The following is a 6000-nucleotide window of genomic DNA, read 5'->3' as shown; positions in this document are numbered from 1 at the left end:
TGATCAACGCTAACATATGATTATGAAATTAACTATGCATGATTATGATTATGATATTAGACATGAATAAGTATTGGAATATAACGAGGAAAGAATATTATGCCGAAGACGATCTTAGGTTACCCTATTCGTCTGGTATAGGTTCGTGCCATGATTGTTACAAGCTTAGGCTTCGATGCGAATAACGTATCTTAGCAAAGCGGTTCTAGGATCCCTTGACCGCCATGGCACGTATGATGTTAGCAAAGCCTATAACAAGTTATGAAGAAACTATGATGGGTCTAGTTGGCACAACCGTCTAGACGAACATGACCACACACGTATAATCAACCGTCAGGTTGTATTTTAGACATGTGTTAACCGAAGGTTTCCCCGAGGTTATCACTAGCCTAGGGCTAGAAAGAACTCACTAAGACATTATGTCTCACTCCTCTCCTTAATTTGTTCAGGTTCACAGGTTACTCGAGGAAAAGGTAAAGAAAAAGATTTGGATTGACCGTGTTTGCGTGGAACCAACTCGGTGTTGATATAGTTGAAGCATATGTTATATTAAGAGATGTTTAGTTATGTATTATTGTAGCTAGACTTGTGTGGCAAACTTTGGTGTGAAATAATGTAACATATGACTCGGGATATCGTTGTATCTAAACTCTCAACTTGTTGTCGTTTTCTGTATTGTATAATTAATGTATGCAATATCAGTTTTAGCGCACATTTGAATATTCTAGACTCTTTCAAATTGGGCGTTACAATTTCGTATCAGAGCAGGTCGTTTCAGATCGTGCCTTGGGTCATTAAGATTAAAATCCAAGTAGTTGTTCTTTTTGAGTTTAGGATATTTGTCCTCATTGTTATATTTGGTTGAAATTGACCACTTTGACTTAAATATGACAGTTAGAGCGAAAATGTCTGGAGCACGAAGAGGACGAGGCCGGCCAAGAGTTAATCAAAATGTGGAGGAGAATGTTAACCCTGATGCTCAGATGTGGGCACAGATGATGCAACAAAATCAACAGATGATGCAAATGATGCAACAACAGATTCAACAGAATGCTCAGTCCCAACAACAGTGGGCTGCAGCTCTACAACAAGGTCCGGGAATGCATCTCGTGCATCCACCGCCTCCAGTTGTGGGAAATCCAGCTTTCCGAGAATATAACCGGAACCATCCTCCAGAGTTCGACGGTAGCGGGGAGCCACCTGAAGCTAAGAGATGGATCAAGCATATGGAAAAGATTTTCCTTATGGCTAACTGTACCGAGGAAGAGAAGGTGGTTTATGCAACTAATCAATTTCGAGGTGCAGCGCAGGATTGGTGGGAAACCGCTTAACGTAGAATGGTGACAAATGGAATAGCAGTGAACTGCGAGAACTTTAAACAAGTGATGAAAGAGAAGTATCTTCCTTTGTCGTTCAAGGTCAGGAAAGAACAAGAATTCCTTCATTTGAAGCAGGGCCATATGTCGGTGACGGAGTTCACCAAGAAATTCGAGGAATTGTCTCATTACTCTACTCATAATGAGTATGCGGGCAATGAGATGTGGAAAGTCAATCAGTATAGGCATGCTTTAAGAGGTGAAATCTACGCAGTGGTCAGTCAACAGAGGTTGACAAATTTTGATGAAATGGTGCATAACAGTTTGGAGGCTGAAAGAGGTTTTGATAAGGCAGCTAGAGAAGGTTCTGGAGCAAGTGGGAGGAATAAAGGTAACTTTGTCGACAAGTATCATGAAAAGCTGAAACCTAAGGGTTCTCCACAGAGAGGGAAGCACACAGGGCCACCCAGAACCAATCCAATTGCAAGAAGTGTGGCAAGGCTCATCAGGGAGAATGCAGGGTAGGCACCGACAGTTGTTTTGCATGTGGTCAGGCAGGGCACTATGTGGCAGATTGTCCAACTAGAGGGAACAAGGGCAAAGGTGTAAATACTACAATGAGTAAAGGTAGAGTGTATTCACTTGATGGAAAGATGGCACAGGCTAATGAAGATCTAATTGGCGGGATGTGTTTTCTTGGAAAAAAATCCTATTAGAGTTTTATTCGACTGTGGTGCATCATGTTCATTTATTTCCTTTCAATGTGTTGAAGCTCTTCAGTTGTCTGTTTCTTTATTAAATCCCCCTATGATGGTAACGACGGCCACCGACAGAGGAATTGTAGCGAATTATGTTTGTGAGAACTGTCCTATCACCGTATCTAGCAAGACATACTATATAAATTTAGTGTGTCTTCCCATGAAGCAACTTGATGTGATATTAGGCATGGACTGATTGTCAACAAATCATGTGTATATAGGGTGTGCGGAGAAAAGTATCTACATGCCTACTAATAATACGGTGGAAGGAGTAGCCTTGTTAGAATTGCTTAAGCACACATATCAGATGGTTCAATTTATTTGTGCTCAGGATAAGGGTTTTTATGTCATGCTCACTGTGACTCCAGAGACAGATTTAAGCCCCAGTGACATTCCAATTGTCAGTGAGTATCTGGATGTTTTTCCGGACGATATCACAAACTTGCCACCAGAAAGGGAAATTGAGTTTTCTATTGATTTGATTCTAGGAGCCGAACCGGCGTCAGTAGCACCTTATCGAATGTCTCCCTTAGAACTCAAGGAATTGAAAACTCAATTGGAGGAGCTTATTCAGAAGCATTTTATCAGGCCCAGTGTGTCTCCTTGGGGTGCGCCGATTTTGTTGGTTAAGAAGAAAGATGGTAGCATAAGGTTGTGTATTGATTACCGTCAGCTGAATAAGGTAACTATCAAGAACAAGTATCCTCTGCCGAGAATTGATGACTTGCTTGATCAACTTAAGGGGGCGTCAGTGTTCTCGAAAATTGATCTTCGATCGGGTTATTATCAGGTTCGTATCAAATCTTCAGATGTATCCAAGATGGCTTTCAGAACGCGTTACGGACACTATGAATTTTTAGTTATGCCATTTGGTGTAACTAATGCTCCAACAGTTTTCATGGATTATATGAACCATATTTTTCAGCCGTATCTAGATCAATTTGTCATTATTTTCATTGATGACATTTTGGTTTATTCTAAAACTTCGTAGGAGCATGTTCAGCATTTAAGGATAGTTTTGGATATTCTTCGGGAGAAGCAATTGTATGCAAAATTCAGTAAGTGTGAGTTTTGGCTGTCAGAAGTCAAATTTCTGGGTCATGTTATCTCTCAGGGAGGTGTGGCAGTTGATCAATCGAAAGTTGAAGCTGTTCAGAATTGGACAAGATCGAAGAATGTTTCGGAAGTTCGAAGCTTTTTGGGATTAGCTGGTTATTACCGGCAATTTATCATGAAGTTTTCCCAGATTGCTTTACCTTTAACCCGACTCACAAGGATAGATGTACCGTTTGTGTGGGATGAAGAATGTGAGAAGAGTTTTAGGATTCTGAAGAAGAAATTGACTCAAGCACCGGTTTTAACTATTCCAGACCTAGAGAAGAAATATGTTGTATTCTGTGATGCATCGTCTAAGGGACTCGGTGGGGTACTTATGCAAGAAAATAATGTGATAGCCTATGCATCTAGACAGCTCAAGACACATGAAGAAAATTATCCCACTCATGATCTAGAATTAGCGGCCATAATATTTGTTTTGAAAATATGGAGACATCATTTGTATGGAGCGCAATTTGAACTTTTCAGTGATCATAAGAGTCTGAAATACTTATTTGATCAAAGAGATTTAAATATGAGGCAAAGACGTTGGATGGAGTATTTAAAAGACTTCGACTTTGATTTGAAATATCATCCAGGAAAGGCCAATGTTGTAGCAGATGTTTTGAGCCGCAAGGCTTTAGCTCAAGTCGATGTTATGATGCACATTTGTAAGATGTATAAGAAGGTTCGTGACCTTAATCTTGAAATCACAGAGGATGATGATGGCATTTGGTTACACAAATTAGAGGTCTCGTGTGATTTAAGGTCGAGGATCATACAATCACAAGGTGTCGATTCTGAACTTCAGAAAAGAAGTGGTAACCCAGAATTCTCTATGGCTTCAGTTGGAGCAATTTTTTTTGAAGGAAGATTATGTGTTCCAAGTGATCAAGAGCTTAGAAGATTGATCTTAGAAGAGGCTCACGAAAGTAGTTTCTCAATTCATCCTGGTACTACCAAGATGTATCAAGATTTAAAGAGGGAGTATTGGTGGCCTGGCATGAAAAAGGATATTGCTGAGTTTGTAGCAAGGTGCATTGTATGTCAACAGGTTAAGATTGAGCACCAAAGACCAGCAGGATTGCTTCAACCGTTGGAGATTCCTCAATGGAAGTGGGAACACATTACTATGGACTTTGTAAGAGGATTGGCCCGTACTCAAAGAGGTCATGACTCAATTTGGGTGATTGTAGATAGATTAACCAAGTCAGCTCATTTCTTACCGGTTAAGTATACCTACAAAACATCACAATATGCAGAATTGTTTATCTCAGAGATTGTCAAGCTACATGGTGTTCCGGTGAGCATAATGTCGGATAGGGATCCAATTTTCACTTCACACTTCTGGAGGGCTTTTCAAAGAGCTTTAGGGACTCGCTTGAAGTTGAGCACATCACATCATTCACAGACAGATGGACAGTCAGAGAGGACTATCCAAACTTTAGAAGATATGTTACGTGCTTGTGTTTTGGAAGACGGTGGAAGTTGGAATCATCATTTGCCTTTGATAGAATTTTCCTACAACAATAGCTATCACTCGAGTATTGGAATGGCACCCTATGAAGCATTGTATGGTAGGAAGTGTAGAACCCCTTTATGTTGGGCCGAGGTTGGAGATAAGAGTATTATTGGACCAGAGATCATTCAAGAAATGACTCTGAAGATTAAGTCAATACAAGAGAAGATGAGAACAACTCAGAGTCGTCAGAAAAGTTATTCAGACAGGAGGCGAAAACCTTTAGAATTTGATGAAGGTGATCATGTATTTCTGAAAGTTACACCTAAATTGGGTCTGAGAGGTGTCTTCAGAACTAAGAAATTGTGTCCGAGGTATGTGGGACCGTTTTTGATACTCAAACGTATCGGGCCAGTGGCTTATCAGTTAGCCATACCTCTAGCTATGTCAGGTTTACACGATGTATTTCATGTATCTCAGTTGAAGAAGTATGTTCCAGATCCTTTCCAACCGGTTGAATTAGATTCCATAGAGTTAAGATCAGATTTGACGTTTCAGCCGGAACCTAAAAGAATCTCTTTGTCTCTCAGGAACAAAGAGATTCCTATAGTGAAAGTAGTATGGAAGGGTTCGCCAGATGGAGAAGCTACATGGGAACTTGAATCGGGGATGTTGAATCAATATCCGCACTTGTTCTCAGGTAAATTCTAAATTTCGAGGACGAAATTTTTTAAGGGGGTAGGATGTAATATCCTGCTTTATTACGTTGCGACGTATTAATTTTAACGATGAACTGTGCACGTTCAAGTCTAAGGGTGTCTTTGTCATTTGAGCTTGAGGAGTACTTAAGGAAATTAGGCCCAAAATTTTCATTATTTCCCCACTTTCTCTCACTAGGTTAGAACTTAAACTCGTGCTCTCCCGTCTCACTAGAAATCGGTTCACTTCTTCAACTTTTTGCTTAATCTTTGTTCAAAGTTTTCCAAGAAAGGAATCAAGCCAGTTTTGGGTACATAGGAGCAAGCATCTTCATCTTACTTTCTTTCTATATAAAGAGTTGAAAATCTAGGTTTTTGGTGTGTAGAAACTTGAAACCAACACCAACTCTTCAAGGTGAGTTCCTAGATAGAAATTCTATCATATGGGTGTGTGTTCTTGATAGTTCATACTTGATTAAGCTTTAGATGCCTTATGTAAGTTTTACTTTTCATGATGAAACTAAGAGATTAAAGGTTGTTAGGGTGTTTTAGGTACTATGCTTTGCAAATTCCATGGTTGCTATGTTTACTGGTTGTCTAGGGTTGATGACAGGTTCTAGCTTGAGAGTTCAACATGAAATTTTGAAAATCTGCAGATGATGCTCAAGAAACTC

Source organism: Medicago sativa, chromosome 7 (assembly GCF_051527215.1).
Source record: "Medicago sativa cultivar Bolivia chromosome 7, Bolivia_mono, whole genome shotgun sequence".
Taxonomy (NCBI): domain Eukaryota; kingdom Viridiplantae; phylum Streptophyta; class Magnoliopsida; order Fabales; family Fabaceae; genus Medicago; species Medicago sativa.
This window is presented reverse-complemented; position numbering follows the sequence as displayed.